This window comes from Blennius ocellaris (genome assembly GCF_963422515.1).
Source record: "Blennius ocellaris genome assembly, chromosome: 2".
NCBI lineage: Eukaryota > Metazoa > Chordata > Actinopteri > Blenniiformes > Blenniidae > Blennius > Blennius ocellaris.
In genome coordinates, this window is record NC_137651.1 from 5,925,228 (window position 1) to 5,947,688 (window position 22,461).

The following is a 22,461-nucleotide window of genomic DNA, read 5'->3' on the forward strand; positions in this document are numbered from 1 at the left end:
CGATGGGGCCAAGTTCAAATGATCCCACAGCAATTGAAACACAACCCAAGGTTCTCTGGGCAGACTGAACAAACACCTCCTGCATCAGCCACCGTGAGGAGTCTGCTGGAGCTGTTTAAATGGTCTCAGCTGGTGGGCGGAGCTGAGCTGATCAGCATGCTCCACATCAGGAAATGAGGAGGAGGAAGTCGGTCAGGGTGACTCCTATCAAACAACGCAAGGGAACAAACACACACACACGCACGCACGCACACACACACACACACACATACACACACACACACACACACACACACACACACACACACACACACACACACACACACACACACACACACAGAGGCGGAGATGAGGCCGTACAGCCCGTGGGCTGTAAGAGGAGGACATTCATCCTCTTTGAGCTCCAACTGTCCACTCATTGTGCCTCTGTTTTTGTCGGTTAAGTTTTCAGAGTTGGTGGATTTTGCTGCTAAAAGCAAAGCATCCTGTTAGTTGTGACATACATGGCTATAATTCACTGTGAAACCCACAGTGAGAGCAGCAGCTTTGCTTTACACATCTTTGAGTCGTTTGTCGCAGAGAGAAACTTTGTACATAATTTGTTTGATTCATTGTGTAAGCCTGAGATAGTCAATACAATTATTGGTTTGTTAGTCTCTTACTGAGTGTTGCTGCTCAATGAATTGTTAATTTACTTACTGATATGAGCTTCACAAGAAACAAGGTTAGTGTTTACTGTAACTAAAGAGGGAAGTCCACATGAACACACAGGCATATGTGGGCATGTGACTGCTCTCACAGATTTCCTTGTGTAACACACACACACACACACACACACACACACACACACACACACACACACACACACACACACACACACACACACACTGGAAAAAACATCCCGACCATCTTCCTTTTGAAACTGATGTCAGCACAGACAGGTTTGCACTCCTCATTTACTTTAACCTGCCCATCTGTTCCAATGATGGTTTAACACGGTGGCTGTGCTTCATACTCTGAAATGTTCAAATGTGCCAAGATGTTCGCAGGGTTGAAAAATAACAAATGAATACAAGCAGAGGAATGAGAGAAAGCACTGCAGCAAGAGTCAGAAGAAAAGCGAGAAATCCTTGAGAGACACTCCTAACACTTAACTGGTTTTTACATTGCGGCATTTAAAAGGAGAAAAAAACTCATTTAAAAAAAATGTCTGAATGACCTGAAGTCCTTGTGGCGTGAACAAAGTAATTTTTCATATTCATGTTTTTCATGCTACTTGATCGCTATCTTGGTTTTTTTCATCCCCTCATACTGTAGAAAAAGACAAACATGTATTTATGAGGGTTAACCCCACGACACTCCAGCACAGAATGTGCGGTTGAACCGTGGCTTGTGTGACCCCTGAACTAAAATGTGTTTGATACCTGTTTTAACTCATACATCAAGACGGTGTGGAATTCATACTAGATGAATGGTGCTAATGAATTGGCATCTGACTTGAGCTGCAGTTGTCAGCTCAGTGTGTTCATCCATCTTTACACACTACTTTGTTCAGCTGAGGGTCATGAGGGAGGCCGAAGCCACTCCTACCCTACAATAGACAGGTCACCAGACCTTCACGAGGCCACACACACTTATTCAGATTTATGGTCTATTTAACAAAAGCACATCTTTAGAGTGTGGCAGTACCTTTAAAAAAAAACAACAGAAACAAACCTGCAGAGCCTGGGAGAGAAGGCAAACTCCAGACAGAAAGGCCCTGAGCTCAGGATCACAGCAGGGGTACTCAGTGAAGTGAATGTTCTCACCATGACATCACCACAGTGCAGTAGTTAGGGTTTAAGGAGCAGTGGTGGCCTTGAAGTAAGAAAAGCAAGTTTATAATCGCAGGTTTTCCAATTAAAATTCCACAACTAGCAAGTTACCACTGTGGATATTCTGAGAAGGAGGCCTTGACCCCCAACAGCTCCCTGTGTGCTGTGCAGTAAGTGGTAGTGTTGAGAGTGATGCATTTCAACAGAAACACAATTGCAGTAATTTGTTCGTATTTTCTGTGATGCAGTAATATAACACATCATTATTCAAATTCTGGTAGAATTATACATTGCAATCAAACATGTGTTGTCAAAGTCAAAGTCAAAGTTAAAATCAAAGTCAGCTTTATTTGTTAAATGTGCTGATATGCGTGACATACAGCCCAGATGAAATTTCGGTCCTCTCAGACCCACAGTCTTGTCACGTCTTTTAACATGATTAGGTGTTGTTTTTTGTTAAGGAAAAACACCGTTAGATATTCCAACATCATAAAAATAAAAAAACAATTGCTATAAAGAGTTATTTCCTGCTGCTAGAATCTGTTAAGATGACTACAGACACATTATGTGAAGGACAAGAACAAAATAGTCAGGTGTAATCTGTGTGCAACACCAAGGAAACCTCCCTACTTCAAAAAATAGACTTTTGTGAAGTTGGAAAGATATTCACAGATTCCAACTTCCGGCATAAATATCTCTTTCAACAAAACATCATCAACACACAAACAATGGCCCTTCTCCATTGGTGTGAGGTAGGCAATATGTGGACCGTGTGTGTGTGTGTATATATATATATATATATATATATATATATATATATATATATATATATATATATATATATATATATATAGTTTATGTGTGAAATTTAAGAATTAAATGACTGAACCTGGGTTTGATGGCACTGTTGTTAACATATGTGATGCTATATTTAATCTAAAACACTGTAGAAATTGCAGGTCTCGTCCTCCAAAAGCACATTTTGATTGTTGCATCAGTGATATCCATTCGGTGCGTGTCCAATTTGTGTTTTGAGCTTGAAATAAAAGCGAATAAAATAATAGAAACAAACAGATAAAGAGATTGTGTGTCTTGTCACGACATCAGGCTATAAGTTGCGTTATAGTGGCTCTATCTCTATTGTGTTTCATACGAATAGGCAGACTTTAAATGGTTACAGCATCTCATTCTTTGTCTGCTTTGTGATTCTGATGGTCATTGTTACTTATTGTATTTCGCCATGAGCTTTTAGTGTGCCTCTTATACAATGTTGTTCGAGGGATGCACTATGCTATATCAGCCTCTGCTGAATATATAATCAGCTGCAATAAACTACATTTCAACAATTTAGAATGTCTAGTCGTATTTCCATAGTTATTTTGATGAAAGTAAGTTGGGGTTGGTTCAATTCAATGTGGAAAAATTAAGTATCCTTCTAAAAATGTTCTGTCATGTTTGCATACTCACAAATACAGTGCGATCCTAATGTAGAAATTCAAACTGGAAGATAAATAGTTTCTATTAATTACAATTAAGGAGTTCTTTGTTGTTTCTACATTTTAAAATGTCATCCTGCAATTTGGATTAGACAATGAGGTTCCATTCAGATGAACCACCACTGGACAAAAAAACATTTCAGTGAAATGGTGCACAAGCTGGAGTCGTCTTCCAATTACTATTACAATCTTCCACTTTGACAGCATTTAAAAAAAGAGCTGAAACTATGGTTGAAAGCTAATCAATCTTATGATCACTTGTAAGGCCTGATTAAGTGTTATAGATTCGGGAATTTGTTTATTTTTGCAGGGGTGGTTGTAAACAGTGTATATACCCTATGTCCATGTTTGTTTTTAAATAATTGTTGTCATCTTAAGTGTACGAGGACTATAGATGAAAGTAGCCCATTGCTAAATCTGGCGCATTTGCACAAAGTTATTGTACTGAGTGTCCATTAATGTGCACTGTCCTCTCCAAATAAACTAATAACTAAAGAAAGAAATGTGTATATTTGAGACCTCGGCTCTACACATTTCTAGCCTGATAATGATATCTGCACTTGTCTGCTTTTGTGCTTTCATTTTGTAAAAATGTGATAAAGACTGAAAAACAAACAGTAGCTTGCATTGTTTGTGAACACTTTAAGATGCGAGAAGGTGCCAGTTAAAATTGGCTGCCTACAAACAGTGTTCTTATTCATGTGCGATAATGATCTTTAAAAAAATCCTATATGAAGGAAGTTTTACTGTCTTATGTGTTACCAAGCATAAGCAAGCTCACAGCCTGTGCAACAATAGTAATGTTAAGTGTTGCCAGATCTTACTGTGATGGATGAACTGCTGTTCTCACATAATGAAAACACAAACACACTGCTGTAATCACATTTATGAATACAAGTGAAAATCCATAATATTTTCCTCTCACCACCAGAGCAATCAATGTCTAACTCACACCTTTGGTCTCTGTGTTATAAAACAACTCAGCTGCTCCAAAGGAACAGGACAATAGGCTTGAGCCGATAAAATTACAAGCAGTATTTTGGCAGTGGAGTAGTTTAGAATTGGACGGAAGATAAAATGGAAAAATAACCCAACAGGACACAGATAATAGAAGAGATAAAGCACAAGGAAAGTATTAAGAAGGTGTTAATGCAGAGAATTGTGGTGAGACATCAACATAAAATCATGCAACAGAAAGTAATAAAGCGAGAAAAAAGGATGGTTGATAGAGGAAGAGACTGACAAAGACAACAAAGGAAGGGCTTGTACAGGATAAAGAACACACAAAGTAAAGAAGGGGAAGGGTGTCACAATAAATCAAAGAATTCAGGCACACCGAGCTTTGTAAGCAAGGTGTAAAAACAGATGTAATGATGTGTTTTGGTTCTGCTTTTACAGTAGGCTGCACCCCATAAAGGGAGACACTGACAATGTGATACCTCTGTGGCTGCCTCCAATTGTTCACTGAAAATCCAGCAGAGAATCACAGCAAATACAAACCCTGAAGCTCAACAGCTTGTTTAAATAAATTAACCTGTTTATAGGAAATGGTTAGACCTGCACAAAGTGTCTGTGCATGTCTGTATTGGGAATGGTTAGAGTGCAATTTGTAGAAAACAGAGAACATCTTTTTTTTATCTCATTGTGTCTGATTTTATCTAACATTTCTTGTTCCAATCAGATCACTTTGTAACATGTCTGCTCTTGGAAGGACCTCAAAAGATAAGCTTTGATTCATTCAACTTTCAAGCATCCAACGTGCTGTAAATAACATAAATGAACAAAAAAGTGCTGAGTATGATCTTGAAATTAATGACATTTTATCTCAATGCCAGAGTATGCAATTCAGGTTTTATTGATATGTTTTGATCAGTCTGTTGACGGAGTGGCTTTAATGATTTATATGGCAATCGTAGTCTGACTCACAAAGTCAAGACATTACAGGATGAGGATGAAAACGGTGAACACAATAGTATGATGTTTGAAAAGTGCAAACCCGATCAAAAGCACATCTATTTTCCATTATTTATAGCATATAATAGATGTGACAACAGTCTGATTGTTGTCACATCCTATCAATTAGGCTACGTTCACACTGCAGGTCTTGATGCTCAGATTTTTTGCTGGTACCCAATTTCTTTTGCATTATCATTCACTTCACATTTAAACAGCGACCTCTATCAGACTGCCACGTGAACATGATTGGACACAATGGACACAAAGGTCCCAGAATGCATGTGCATGTGCAGAAGACAACGTGAATTCATGAATGAATGCATGTGCAGAAGACAACGTGAAGTCACGCCAAGCAAGCTGTTCATGCATGGCACGCCGGTCAGCACCAGGGTTGGAAGATGTGACTCACTGTTTCCAGCCCAAACAATGAAAAACCCACACAACTCAATATAAACCAGCCCAAATTTCAGCCTGTGTAAGAATCATTTGTGATTTAAAAAACCCCCCAAAAAAACCACCTCTCAGCACACAAATGCATGAAATAAACAAAGTTAAAAGGTAAGAGAGTTTGGCTCCCCACTTGGGGGATACCTGCCATATCTGGCAACACAAGTCCAGTAGATGAAGTGGTTGTTAAATACCTGCGGACAAAATCTAGACAAATTGATGTGGGAAAGAATTATCTGTGACTTCAGTCACACGTCAATGATGAAGCAGTTGCATGTAGAAAATAAATTGGAATTGGAGCTTTCACACGGCCCCAAAACAGGTTGAATATGTGTCACTTGTGAGCAAAAAATCGGAATTGGGTCACATTTCGCTGCAGTGTGAACAAGGCCTTAGACTCCCAATGTTGGAAGGTAGTTAATATGGTCACTCGGTCAATGAAGGGTTAATCAGTGTGAGTACGCAATGGACTCAAATTTTGCACAGTATGGTTTGGGTGAGGAAAACAATTGTAGGCTTTGTTGCGATGAGTAAACCTACAGAATTCATCTGTCATTTTTCTACTTGAATTCTTGTGTGGGTTCACAGTTTCATTGTGTAGAAGTTAAAAGTCATCTACCAGAGTGAAGAAACCGTTGCCTGGTTTTATAAGCAAGTTAAACAGGTGAGTACGACAGAGCAAGACTCCTTTGAGCCAGTTTAACGCGAGAGTTGTGCCTGCTCACATTGGAGGTAACATTTAAATGTTACGTTGCTTGAATGCATGACTTAAGAAGATCTCGTCACAAAATATACTTGCATACAGAATATTTCCAATGTGTGGTTTGAGCTTGATGTTGGATACACAGATTTTGTCTGAGCTCATCATCATGGCAGATTGTGTACGCTGACTAAAGAGACACCGACTTCAAGATCTTTGGTGATTTGTTCTCCAAGTGAAACACCAATGAATGTAAGTCACATCAATTTGTTCTCTGCATCAATGTTGTCATCATTGCAAGCTGTGAGTAAAAAGTGCAATCGCCCCACATGCAGCTTATATAAACTCTGAAATCATGTGAACACATGTCCTGTGAGGGTGCATTCATCTTTGTGTGGGTCTTTTTCTGTGTCGGCAGTCTGTGCGCCTTCGCCACAGAACAGATCCTTGGGCTGTTACGCTACTTTAGCAGGAGCACTGTGCAAGAGATTATACAAAGTATTCAATGTGTTGACAAGAAGCAACCATCACAGCCAGACAATGGCAAAGAGACACAGTGATTGCGAAAATTGAATAGACATCGAAAAAGCACACAAACTCCCCAAAATAAAAAAGGCTAAGCTATTGGAAGTTATTTCAGCACAGCTTATTGTCCTGTTTACTGATTGGGCTACTGCCAAAAACACAGTGTCACTCGTTTATTTTCTTTGCAGTTTTCATCTCTTCCTTGTCACTTTTTGCATGTCTATTTCAAAAGAAACCTTTTTTTTCCCCCTGTATGCAATGCATCTGTACTTATATTGAAGAAAGACATTTCGCAAAAGGAAGATCTTTTATTTAAAGATGGCATTTTCACTTGTCACAGTATGAAAAGTAGTCATGACAATAATAGTAATAATAAAGGCTCTTTTTCATTTGTAAAATTTAGACGCATCCACAAAGCTTGGTCCTGGAGCCGAGTCACGAAGTGCAAATTGTTTATTTTAGTAATTACACCTCTACATTTCCTGCACTTAAATGTCAAGACTTTGACCATAAAAAGGGCCTTTTACGGCTGCCATTTAAACGTCTATGCAGGCCCATGGGTCCCCTCACAGATGTTTTCAATTAACTTACAAACTTACAGCCTTTACGGCTTACGCAGGACTGAGTGGGCATTTACCATCTTGTGTTGGGTGATATCTATCTTCCCGACTATTCAAACTTGCCTGTTTGATCACGACAAGACAATGACAGCCTTGTTTACCCCAGCTGAGGTCTCAGTGACCAGAACAATTGAAAACACCTATGTGGGTGTGCGAAGCCACCAGAGGTGTCCAGAACCCATGCAACTTTTACAAACCACCTTTAAGCAACAGGAAACAGTTTCTTTTTTGGGGGGAAATGTGAAATAAATTATCTAAAAAAACTGCTCTCACATCACACATATTAGATTTACTTGCATGACTGTAAATGACTCAACATAGCTGCTAATGTTTTGTCTGCATATTGTGGATGTACAGCTGTTTTCCAACAAGCTCGACACGGTCATCTATTCATCTACGTTGCACCTTCAATTATGTGTGTTCTTGATAGAACATGACAGTATTGTTCTTTTAGCAGATCCAAACAAGACCTGTGTGTGAGCCACAAATTTAGCCCCGGCACGTTAAGCCATTGTTTTCACAAAACCTGTGTCCCGGGCAAAGACATGCAGTTAGATTGGGGGCAGGTGGGGATCTGATTCTTTCAGAGTAGGGCCTTGTTTAGACGATTTTTGAAGGGAAAATATATCATATTTGCATTATTGTAGCAGGAAAGTTTCACATTTACGATGTCATGGACACTCAAAACACAATGATGGTGAACACCGTTTATTGTTTGGTGTTATGTTTCATATCAGAATGGTATTTTTTGGATCTTTTTCATTTCAATCACAATTATAATGTGCTGACATTAAAGCACATTGAACACTTTTTCTTTCTTTCACGGTGAGAATAGTATGGACCAGCAGATGGTGGTAGAGGAAATTAATAGACGTGGTGAAGAAGAAGAAGAAGAAGAAGAAGAAGAAGAAGAAGAAGAAGAAGAAGAAGAAGAAGAAGAAGAAGAAGAAGAAGAAGAAGAAGAAGAAGAAGAAGAAGAAGAAGAAGAAGAAGAAGAAGAAGAAGAAGAAGAAGAAGAAGAAGACTCATAGTATCTGATGTTTATTTTTTCACAAAATTAAGTCATTCAAAAAATTAGATTAGGTCACCTTGTGTTGTTGAACTGTCCAGCTCTCACGCTCGATTGTGGTATGCATGCTCCACAATGGACAAGAGATAGCATGGGCACTCTGAACAAATCAAGCTGTGATGGATGGAGGAAAAACATGCTCCCCAGTAGCTTGTTCTTTCTAAAGTACCTTTTTCTGTAGGATTGGACCACATTGGGCAGACTATGCCCTCTCCGTGCATCCATAACCCTGTCAAAAGTACCACCCCAGTGCTTTGATGGACATTAACTATTGCTCAGCAGCAAGACTTCACAACATTTTGCAGCACAACATGCTCTGGTCCAGTCATCTAGTTGTTTCAGTCTGTCATTTCCTTTTTTTTTATACTGTTCTCAAGATTCCCTCCAAGATAGCAACTTCAGGAACTGAAAGCTCACACATTGTTTAATGCATTTCACCCTTTGACAGGTTCCTCCGGAACAAGATAATTAATGTTATTTACTTCACCTGCCACTGACTTTGAAAGTGTGACTGATCGGTGAAAATCGCCATATACCAGGTCTAAACTTCTTAGTAAAACCTTGGAAATACTATTTTGACATATTATGCTGCAGAGTTTTTCGTAAAACCATTTTGAGGTTTCACATAGAGGTACAAACAATAAAACTGAAAGTGACTGGATTCAGAGTGCCTTATTGATTTTTGATTTTAATTTCTGGTACAATACATGCAAGCTTGCTGTTCTACTGCCATGGCTGGGAAGTGTGAAATGCAAAGGCGTAGGAATGAGTTTAATATTGGAGGTCAGGGTGTGGTGGGTGGGTTGGGGGGTTGGGGGGTTTATTGGAAACCTGACAGATCCGTAAATAGTTTAAGCAGAAATGTCAAAAATTAACAACATTGCAAACGACTCAGAGAAACTGCTTCTCCCTCTTTCTCCACAACAAAATGGCTTCAGTCTTAAACAAAGCATAACGTTTCTGTCATCACAGGACTGTTCACTTACTAGCAAGCTATATATTTCAGAAGCACAAAGATACATTTGGTAAGACACACAGGTGCATGGTGTAATATGTTTATATTAGTCAAAATCCATTTGACAGTGGTAAAAAATGCATTTACTGAGGTTGTCTGGCAATATTCTTTCAGTAACAACTTTCTGACATAAAACAAGATGAATAATGTGACAAATATTATTCACTTTTTAATATCAGATGATTAAAATGCAAAAATGATAAGTTTTAACATTATACAATTATACTTCTTAATGTTATGCCTCTTACTAAAACCTTAAGTAAAACAATAGATGGTATAATAGACCTACTCAGTTTGAAACTCAATACAGCAAATTTGGACAATGAAAATAAAAGCTAATAAATAAACAAGATTTTTTCCCCCAATAACATATGGTCCAGTGCAAATATCTGGCTATCAAAGCTAAATGAAAGTGATACCTCTCATAGACAAGCTCTTGTACGCCTGCACTTTACAGCGCTGCATTCAATAATCTGTATGTCAGAGGAATATTCAGTGTCAAACATGAACCGACACACAAAAGGTTGAAAAACAATGGGCAGAGCCAAAGAGACTAAATGTTTTTTCCTCCTGTCATTTGCAGCCAGAAATTGCTCACATATTGACTTCTTGTCCAATAAAGTTCAATAACTTTGAACATTGCAAGTTATTGCAAACGCTTGATTGCAGTAGTCACTGCTCAGGGTGGACCAAACCAGTTAATAGGTTTAGGGGCAAACACTTTGTCATACAGGGCAATGTAGGTTTTAGATTTTTTTCCCCCATCATTTAAAAATTGCATGTTATGTTTACTTGTGTTATGTTTGACTAAATGTTTAAATTTGTTTGATGATCTGAAACATTTAAGTGTGGAAAACATGCAAAATAGTAAGAAATCAGGAAGGGGTAAACACTTTTTTCACACCACTGTATATAAGCTCATACAATGTTGACTCTGTTTACAGCATAACTTAACCTTTACCTTAAAATATTTCCCTACTTTATTTCAAGAGCTCCCCTCCAGCCCCATGCCTTCCTCTCCTCCTCCTTCCTGCGACCAAACATACAGAATGTCTTCAGAGATGTAGGTCTAATGTGCAGCATAAATGTGAATCATTTTCAAACTAAACTGGGAAAAAAATATCACTCATTGGTCATGATGGAGTATCTCACTACATACATATTCAGAACACTTGTGGGGTATTGCTGCTGATCACCTAATAAAAACGTAACCCAAACCTTTATATTACTGTGAAATAATGAAATAATTATTGAAAATGCATCTTTGAATAAAAATCAACTTGACATCAGTCTTCACCTGTTCTCCTTTATGCATCTATTATGATCAATAATATGGTTTTTAGTTAAAGTTGAATTCACACCCGGAACCACTCTCTCATCCCTTCTCTGGGTGGATTACAGTTCAGCTAATCATAAAATAGATTGTTTCAAAAGTATTAGGAGCTAATTCACATGTCACTAGTCAATTTAAAACCTGATCTGAACTTCATCAGTTTCTCCACCTTCAGTTGCTTTGCCTGCTTCAGTCCTATATGTTCTATCATTCTGATGAGACAATTTACACATAATATCTAATATAAAGTCGTACATGTTGACATGTAACTTTACTCACACTGATATTACTCTTAAAAAAAAAAAAAAAAAAAAAGTCTTGCTGTAGTTTCAATCTTTTCTTCTCTGCTGTACTGAAATAAGATGACAAACTATTTTGTCCAGTGTTGATGACACTCAGGAACACTGACAAAGTTAGCAGTTATGGCAAATGACCAACCCAGGATTAAGACTTCATTTAACAGATTTTGTTCCTAAATATGAATGCAAATGAGGAACATGATGTTATCAATGAGCCATATTATTTGCAGCTTTCCCTACACACCGTTTTACCTCGTTACCTTCGACAAGAAGTCCTGTACTGTAAAGAAGTAAACCCACTGTACACTGCTGCTGTCTCCCACAAAACACTCAGAGCCACTGAGGGAGTCAAAATAAAATGACACGAGTTAAAAATTTCTAAATCAGAACATTTTTTTTCTATGATTATTGGGGGTGGGGGGGGGGGGGGGGGGGGGGCAAATGTGGGGAAGACATGTATGTCCCCCCTGATTCCTACGCCTATGGCGAAATGTGCTCTCTGTTCAACCCATGAATGTTCATGATGAAATCACTGTTCAACTGCTGTGTGATATTAAAATTGAATCGTTTCAACCAATTCTTATGATAGTTTTTACTTGCTGGCTGGAAAATGATAAGACTTATAATAAGCTTACATGGCAAATCTATTATAGGTGTGTGTGTGTGTGTGTGTGTGTGTGTGTGTGTGTGTGTGTGTGTGTGTGTGTGTGTGTGTGTGTGTGTGTGTGTGTGTGTGTGTGTGTGTGTGTGTGTGTGTGTGTGTTTGTTTGTTTTCTTGACAAGCATTGTCTGTCGGCCATCATGGGACCTTGCTGTGCTGTGAATGGAGCCTTGGCCACTGCAGGCCTTGGCATTGAGTGGAGAGACAGTGAGGGGCGGGTGGTGAGGATGCAAGGACAAAAACAAAGAGAAATGTATGTAGCATTAGGTAAGACACATAAAGTGATATTGCGATTGTGCCTTGATTTGAGTCAGGTTGCTTATCGTACAACTTTAGGAGGCCTTGGCACACTGGCACTGAGCAAAAGACCCAAAACAGATGGAGAAGCAAAGAGAGCAGCAGCAACAAACTGAGAAAATAAGAGTCAATGAAAATGAAAGGGATGTGGAGAGAGAATGACTGGCAGGAACAGGTGGCATAATATCAGAGGGGCTGCAGGGAAGAGTGTGTCCAGTGATCTTTTCACTGTCGATTCTGAACAAATATGCAAAAAGTTTTAAGGGGCATTCGTAAACACAGCCATTAAATTGGCACCACTTCAACAGGGTGCGTTTCCTCTTCATGCTCTTAAATTGTTTGGTGGCACAATGCTTGTTTTAACCGAGAATGTGGTGGGAGAGACCCTGATTAGTCTTTAATGCAAGCTTGGCTTTAGCTCAGGCAGTTTTAAGTGGCAGAAGTATTGACTAAAGTAGGATTATTGCATTGTAATGTGAGCAAACATTATTCATACAGTAATTTGTTGCTTAGTACCACAATTAGTATTTGGAGTGATACAAATGTAGGCAATGATGTGATGAGAGGTACAGTGTCCAGCGCATGTTTTTTTTTTTCTTTAAAAACAAAAAGAGTGGAAGAGGACATTTCAAAAATCAATTGTGGAATTAATACGAAATGCATGAATTTGCAAGATAGAATTCAATAGACTGATTTATAAAATTTGTCAAATAATGAGCCTGTGATGATTGAATCATACTGTGCCAACCCTTTCAGGGTGAAGGTTTTGGTTGAATGTGAATCCTCCTAATGGTTTAAACGTTATTAGATTTTTTTTTATTGAATTTTTTTTTATTAAAGGCTGGTGGAATTTTAGGAAATAAACAAAACAATTCAGTTACCTGTTCACATCTGCTGTCTCCACAAAGAGACTTAGTCGGTCGGTTATGTAACTGTATGTTTATGATGTTAACTTGCCTCAATTAGACTTATAATAAATTCAGCTCAAGATTGTGTGAACTTACAGATTAAATGATGAGTGTGTGGGATTTTGCGAAACACATTGGCCATAACATGTTTGATAGTTTTTGAATACATTTGCATGTTTATTCATTGCCTACCAATGCATTTCCATGTATGCAGAAACAACATTGTATGTCCTGGTTTGTTTGTTTTTTTTCTTCATGAAGTCCAGCCTCTAAGCACCCAAGGAGCAGCCTCCACAGCCAAGCCCAGATGTTTCCTCGTCAAACGGCAAGCATGAGAAGCTCTGTGTGTGGCGCAGCAGCTGATATCTTGCCAAGAGTCACAGTTGGCAGATCTCTGAAAGAAATGCTGAGAGTCCTCCAAAAGGAGATTCAATTTCTCAGGCCAAAGGGGACGGGTGAACAAGTTGTGCTTACCTTGCTGGCCGTGGGGCATTCTGGTCCGCTGCAGGTGCCACAGAGCAGAGTTGCGTCAGTTTTGTCCCCCGGGGCAGATCAAGAGAGGAGATGCTCACCTCCTGTGCTACTGCAGGGTGTGATGCCAGAGACATCACATTTGGCATTTATATCGCCAGTGTAATATCTGTGTGTGACAGAGTAGCTTTCTGCAAGCCGCCTTGTGATAAAACAGGAACCGCGGCCAAGAAATGGCCTCTTTCTTTAAAGAGTGATGCGAAATCCTTCCTGACAGCATCCTGCATCTATATTGGCACAAACTCTCTCTATGAAAAGATAAACACCCACACGAAACAAGCAACGCTTTACACTGGTCATTTTCTAAAAAGCTAAACAAATGATTTGCTTACATTGTAAAGTCTAGGAAACAAAAATGTATGCCAAGAGCAGGAGCTTCAATAAATACATCCCTGCATGTCTGCTGGGAATCGTCACTCCGAGGGATGTGAAGCTTCACACTCAGTTTGCCCATCAAGTGACATGGGCATGGAGAACCCTATACAAAGTCTGTGCAGGAGGAGGTGATATACTACAGAAGGAAAACGAATAGGAAGAACAAGGCTTTAGTTAAGAGAAGAGCAACAGCAGTTCAGAGGAATATGATGCAGATGTGAAATAGTTGTCAGGAAAGCCTTTCTATGAGCAACAGAGCTGCTGCACATGTGTCCACTCCGGCAGAAGCGATTGCATGTCTGAGTGAGCAGGACAATGTCTTCAGGGAAATCCTCTCCAGATGTCCATTATCACTCTTCCATTTGATCGTGGTTGATTAACACTTAATGCTCAATGAGTATGGCGGTCATAATATAAACACATCAAAATAATCAGAAAACTGTTTAATAACATTCTGCCTCGAAGTCTCCAGAGTTTTGAACTGACCCAGTTGCATAAATGAATTTCACTCCCCTCTGTTACCTGACATAGCATTGACATATAGCATTATCAAGCTAATGGGAATATTAATTGCATAATAAATGCCTCGCGCCAGCTTCAGTTCAGCTTCACTTATCCTGAAATTGCAGTCATACAAAGCCTCATCTATGTAGTGGAATAATCAGTGTTCCTTGAAGAAGAAGCGCCTCCACTCCTTTCGGAGAGAAGGGAAGTAAATCAGCTTCACACTGCGCGGTCCAGAACATCCCATTAAACTTTAACAGTGTTGTGCTCTGCTGGTTGAGGAGGTCCTCAACGAGTCTACCAAATTCACCCTTTTCATTCAAAATGCCATTTTAAAATTTATAAGATATGTTTCTTTTAATGCTCTACTTTTGCGTTCTTGATGAATCATTGCAGTGTGATACTTTTTTTTTTCTTGCCTCTATATTGTTTTGCTGTGACAACAGAACACAATATTGTGATAACATATTATTAGACTTGTACAAATGATCATTTCATCTCAAATAACTTCCTGGTGAAATAAAGGTCAACTGATAACAATATTATTACAAAAAACAGTTTCTGAAGCAGACTATTGTTAGAAGTTGCTGGAAACATGGAGTAGAAATATTATTCATAAGTATTTCAAAAACATTTGCATTTCTTTTTCACTTTTTAAATTACTGTTATGTGTTTAATAGTGTCTGTGGTTTCTCTATTTTGCTGAATTAAATTTGGTAAGAGTGTTTATCCAGAGCCTGACACACAGTACGTTATACTGTAAGTGCAGCACAGGCACTGTGTGAAGCATGTAAATGTGTGCCTGCATCTGTGATGTTATGTATGTGAGCTTTAGCCAGCATAGGAAATTATGCAAACACGAGGTATGGCTGGACTTCAAAAGCAGGAAGATTTGGCTAAAGTATAGAGACCCCTGGATATTTTACGGCAGCAGCCTGTGTCTCTTTTTGTGTTTGTCCTCTTTTGTCACTGTTGGTTTTTCCAGGTTGGCTAATCTCTTCAAAAACACCTGCGTCCTCTACGCTTATTGAAGACTGTCATTAATGACATTGGGCTCATCTCTTATGGGGGCAGCTCAGTTTGGAGGGGGGGGGGGGCTCTCATAGTATCTAATTTTAACATCAGAACCTCCTGTGTTCTTTAGGCTGGCTCTGCCTGGACCAATTATTTAGGTAAGCTGCTATAGGTTTAGCTTGCTAAGAGACACTGTTCTTTCTCGTCTCTCATCAGTGCTACTATAAAAACATATCTTGCCATTGCAGGGGATCAATTTCAAGCTTTCTGCTGAGATCTCTGGCTGTAGAACTGGAAATATATGATTATATGCCTCCCATTCCCATCATGTCTGTGGCATACTGATTAACTTGCTGTCCGACGACAACATATTTGTTTGCATGTTGTAGCCATTTTACTATTGATCTTGATCTGGATCTGCTGGAAGTTTATTCTCTATTATACCTTCTGATGCTTCCTCATATCCTCATATGTATCACTAATGTGCCGAAGGAATATATATATATATATATATATATATATATATATATATATATATATATATATATATATAACTTCGGCACAATGTTTTTTCCCACATTCTTTTTAAAAAAAATGCTTTTTCCCTTTTGTATCACAACAGCCGTAACTCAGTTCTCCCTTGAATGAGAGTACAACACGTACGTATGTCATAGAGAGGACGCATGCATGTTCCACGCACTCAAATGTGTAATTAGCGAGACTGTTTCATTAGACAATTGCCACATTCAGTATTTTTTACTTTCAATCATTTGAGACAATCATTTATTCTTAAAGAAAAGATTAATCTAAAGAGGCAGCTGTGTGAGAGAGGAACTTGCTCACTTTTTACACACTAATTCAGTCAGAATTTACTGGATGCTCTCTGCTTCAACAAGATTTACATTTTATTTTTCTGTATAATTTTTTTTTTACCCTCGAATGTTCTGGCTTTTTAATGTGCATTGCTTTTTTTTTTTTTTTATGTCTTTGTCTTTACCATCCATCAACATAATGTTGATTAAATTAGATTTTTTTTAAATCCTACCAAAATAAACTTGCATTTCCTTCCCATGTGAGGAGTTTCTAATAAGTTAATTATGCTCTCCGGACAATCACTGGTGCTGCATTCGACACGCTATTGATGCTGAGCAGATTGCATTATTACACCTTGATATAAAGAAAGCAATTCCTCTCCTGTTGGAAACAGAGTTCATTAATTTTAGATGGCAAGTCAATAAGCCAGAAAATGTGTTAAACCCTTTGGCAAAATGCCACCTGGGTGTTTAAAAGTGCTGCATAAACCAATGTCAAGCAAGATACAACAGACATACAGATGTGTCACAAACAAATAAGACAGCAAAATGTGAACATTACTTCCACACTCATAACACAGTAAATGAAAAAGTTATCAACATTTTGAAAGGGTCTCCAATTTGGCCAAACCACCAAGTAAATTGTGAAAATTTAAATTAAAACAGTTTTTTTGTTTTGTTTTGTTTTGTTTTATAATTCATAGAATATGGCTTGATAGAAACAACGGCCACAATTACAGCTGAATTCATCTTCTGGAGTGAAACACTGTCAAATCCAATTATGAAAGTTCAAGCTGAAGCAAAACCAGACCACCAAACACCCAGTAAATGGTGTAAACCCAAAGAGTCTATCCTCAGAGAGAAGGAAGTTGTTTCCAAACGCTGACACTGAAACTAGTTGACTTTACCTGTTATCAGTGGGGGGGCGATCATTCTCAAATCTTGGGACGTTTTCAATTTTTCAAAAAAAGAATGCATCATATTAGGTGGACAACATTAAACACAGAAATCAATGCCAATGAAAATACTTCAGTCCTTATTATCAGTATTTCCCCAATACTTTCCCCAGGTTTCGGTTTTCTGGTTGGTAACTTCACAATAATTGTGGCGCTTGCCATGACGTCATGCTCAGTCATGGAGAAGTTAATGTGCAATACCTGATGTAATCCAGGCTGTTTTGAAGCCGCCTGCTTGCAGTATTCATTATATGGTTTGATGCAGTGACGTCAAAAGAAGTTGAAGTAAAAATACAATAAGTAGGTGTGACTGCATCAGGATGAGAAGTGGCCACGCTTCTCTTCAATGCATGTTTGACTAACTACCTCATAGAAACTATGTGGCATTATCTGTGTGTTTATCTTTGTAGTACAACAACTTCAAACACCATTGAAGCTGTTTACGGATTGCACTTTCTTCAGTGTGTGGTGTCAAGAAGTCGTTGACACTTGCTGTTTGTGGACAGACAGTGCAGTCGGTGTGGTGTTCTGAACAGTGTGAATACAAGCTGTGCATTCACTTGGGACATTCTCAAGCAACAGCAAAAGGAGGAAAACGAGAACAAGGACGTTTCAGAGACTATAGGGAAACATGTAAAGATGACACACTAAGGAAGTGTCGAAGGTAGATTGTGATGAGAAGGAAAATGAAAGATGGAAGATCAGACTTGCTCCTGCTTTCCATCATCTGCAGATAAGGAAGGTGGCTGATATAGAAATCTATGAGCAACTTTGGAAAAAAAGATGGTTCACAGAACTAATCGCATCTGCAAAAATATAAGCTCCACTACCAGATCTGTATTATATATTCAATTTGATTAATTAAATCTTGCATAATGTGTGATTGTTCCCCAGAGATGGTGGCACTTGAAGCTACATTGTAAAGCTGGAACCCTATAGATGAAAAAAATTATACGGAAATTAAAAGTCCGTGCATAATTGCAAGAGACAATAGAAGTGAAAAAAATATCAGGCTCCCTCATATGTGATGAACCACACACGTCTGTCATTTTTAATTGAGCTGTTCCTCAAATATATTGAGTTATGAATTAGTACAAGTAATACTTCACGTTGTGTTTTCCATGTGCTCAGCCAGTTACTCAATCCACCCTTTTTGTCATTTGCCAATTCATAACTGCCAAGCCACATCCATTTCTGATAATACTTTCTTTTTAACTGCTCTGCCGTTTCATTTCATGGTTTGTTACTAAGGAGCTGTCCTTTACTTGCATGTAACATCTTTAATTTACCTGACCTACAAGTGACCTGTGGAGCTTGAGATTCGTCGACTCGTTCAGTTCTCATGCTCCGAAATGATTCTGTTGAATTGGGATGGATTTCTAATCTCGTGATAGTGGAATCAAAGTAATTATAGTCTCGCTTGTCCTCTCAGTATATCTCTGTGTGTTTTCTGATGACTTACCCAAAGTGGCTTACTCTCTCTCTCTCTCTCTCTCTCTCTCTCTCTCTCTCTCTCTCTCTCTCTCTCTCCCTCCTCTCACAGTGCTCGCGTGCCACAGATGGTGAAGAGCGACATTAAGTCCTTTGATTGTTGTCAGGAAGTTTTCCCTTTTCCTCTTTCTGTCCTACTCTACTGTCTGTACCTTTCCTTTATTCCTTCCCCGCTGCTCTCAGAGACTTTTCTCCGTCTCAGCAGGGATCCTCAATCAGCAACGGATTGATGTCTGGTTCTCGGTGCAGATACGTTTCCTGCTGTTTCTTCAAAACATGATATTTTAAATTGTGTATATAAAAGTCATCTACATATGTGTCATACAATAGATGGTTAATCTGTTTTTTTCCACAGAGTGATTGAGCCATGATAACAAATACATATCAACTGACAGTTCACTCTCAAAGTTTTAAAGACATGGGCTTTTTCACCCATAAGTCTGTTTTGCTGTTGGGGGGGGGGGGGGGGGGGGGGGGGGGGAACAACTGTAAGGCGGACAATTAAGCAGCTTCTCCAGGTAAAGAGTCTGCCACAACGAGACAGCATGTGAAGAAATTGAAAAACAGGACGATGCACCATGATACAATGGTTAATATCTGTGTCCTATAAAAGAACTGATGTGATTTTGTGTTAACATTTGAAGACAGTTTAAAATAACATTGTTTTTCAAGCAATCATCTAAACAAAGTACCCTCTTGATGCCTTATTAAATAAATAAATACATAATGTTAAGATGACATTTTATATAAAAAGTGATAATGAAAATCATAAAAACCTCTTTTTACTTGAAAGAATCTAAGTGTGTTGACAAAAGCTTAACTCAGCACCAGACAATCAGCCTGGGGTTTGTTCCACCTGTTTGAATAGGTGATTGATGTACTTGTTGCACCTCTGGTGCCGTTTTTGGTTGCATCTCTGAACCTGTTGTTGATTGAACTGTTGTAGAATTCAAATTTGAGATCTCTTGGATTTATCCTGTTAGAGGAGTTCAACACGAGAATGTCTCAGTTCACGTGAAATGCCGTGAAATTCCTGTTGGGTATAGAGTAAGGGTGTCAGAGACGTTGTTGTGTGACCTGATGTGCTTCATATTTCTCCCAATCTCAAGGATGACATCATAAAGTCAGGGACCATACAGTATATGAAAAGATGATTCCTTAAATTTCCTCTTACCAATAGGTAGTGCAATTGACTGTGAATGGACATTAGCATATGACTGTGTTCAGGACAGCACTGTGATAACTCATGTGACGTTTCAGGCAGATTGAAGGGATTCAGGCAGATCACGTACAGCAGTTACACATTACTTCCTGTTTCATGGCAAACCATTGGGACATCATGGCCACACTCCTTTTGATGTGTTTTCACCAGGAAGACCTGTTGTATATATTGGCTCAGGTTCAGGTCTGTAGGCCTTAATGCCTAGGAGGATTGTGTTTAATACATTTCATGCTTAACGCAAAGTGACGAACGTCCTGTTGGGTTCAGGGTATTTTTGTCAGTCGCATTATTGTTCAGCACCATGTTGACTATATCTACCAGATTTCTTGGACATAGGTGAAACATGTTGCTCGTAGTAGATGTTGCAAATGTGAAAACAATGTAGGGGTGCGATGGAGACATATTGTCAGGTACATGCCCCACTGACCATAACATATAAAATGTTTTGCCACTTCTGAGGTGTGTACACATTTTCATCAAGGTTTTAACATGTTTAAGCCATCAAAAATGCAGAAGTTTGTGCAGTAGTGCCAAGTAAATGAATAATAATGAATAATAACTCCTTGAAATCCAATAGGGTCTCGCCCAGCTTTGCTTAAGCTCGGATCCTAAATAGAACAATAGGGAAAGTAGAGATTAAAGAACTGCCAGGGTCAGGATTTAGTGCTTGAAATTACTGTGTGGTCTCAAATAAGAATTGGAAATAATTTACTTATTTATTTTTGTCTCCATGCCACATATTCCTGAGAGCCATCAGAAGGCCACAAATCAAGGAAAAAAGCACAGCCCTGGAATCCCGCCCCCACCCACCACTTTGATATTGTGACTGGAGAAAATGAAACCAGAAGTTTCAACCATTCAGAATCCCTCAAGCTCTGAATTGGTCACGCTGTCTCGGTCCACTGTTTTTGAACTAAATCAAATTCCCATTTTACACATATTACCTTTTAAAATGGTTATCAACTTAACACAGGATGGTTTCACGGTGTGTGATGCTGCCACGCCGTCACAATGTTTGGCTTTATGTAGCAATAAAGGCCGAGCTGCTTTATGGGGCGCTGCAGTCGGTCAGTGACCCCCTCACTCCCACCAGAGGACAGTTTGGCAATCAGAACTGTTGACACAACACAAAGTGCAATAAGAAAAAGACAACACAGTGTCACAGTGTGGCTTCTAAAAATATTCTCTTCATGCCTTGGGTTTTACTGTTGCTGTGACTCTGCTCCCGCATTTTATGATCACTCAGCTGCATTTGAGTAGTATGTGTTTGATAAGGATCAGATGTGTGTCAAAGTGATTGAAAAGTTATTTTGCAAAATGCACAGTAATTGAACAACATCTTGATAATAAATAGGGCCTGATTCACTAAGATCCTGCTAAATTGCAGTTTGATGTAGATGTATAGCATTTTCAATGTGCATGTGTTCTGTGAGGCTGCACAGGGGAACAGTGGTTTGCACTTATGCCTCATAATAAGAAAGTCATTTGTTCTCCCTGTACATGCATAGGTTTCCTTTGTGTACTCCTGTTTCCTCCCACAGTCAACAAAAAAATGCAGTGGAGGTTAAACTGGTGGCTCAAAGGCTACATTCAAACTGCATGATGATCACTTCTGGTTTCTTGCTGAGATCCGATTTCTTTTTGAACTCAACGTCCACTACACTGCAGTGTAGCTGTGGCGTCACACCAAGTACATTGTTCATGGAAGTAAATACTACACAGCATCAGCACGTGTTTCAGGTGGTTGTGCAATAGGAGCCGACAAAATCTAGACAGAATAATGAAGGAAATAAAAAGAAGATTGAGAAAAAGAGAGAGCACAGCTTTTAAGACGTTGGCAGTGCCATCTCCTCCAACCAGGATTATATGATTGAGCCTTACGTCAATGACATGGAAGTCGCAGGCATCAGAAAGCGGTTGCAGGGAAAGCCATCAGATACATATCAGATTCGGCACCACGTATGATAGACACCTGGGTCTGGTGTGCAAAAATTGAAATTGCAGCGTTGACACTGTCATAAAACAGATCGGCTATGAATCACTTGTGAGGAGAAAATCTTTTCCCTGATCAGGATATATTGCGGTATAGAAGATGGATCGATATGTTTTGTCTCATTATCAGTGACATCCTGTGAAAAAAGAGTATAGATCAAGCATAATGACTCTGAACGGGATTTATCAATCCAACCTTTCACTGGCAGTAAAACCTCAAGAGTGGCCAGACTTGTTGCCAATGGCCTAATCAATTAAATTGCTGCTGCTGATGCTTTACTTAGCGCCACAAACCAAAGATGTGAAAGACAGTGGGGTTTTTTGTATTCTGTGGGGGGGGGGGGGGGGGGGGGGACTTGCTTATATTCCGTGTAACCCAGGACTGTGAACTCCTTGGTTCAGTCATGGGGAAAATTCTAAAAAT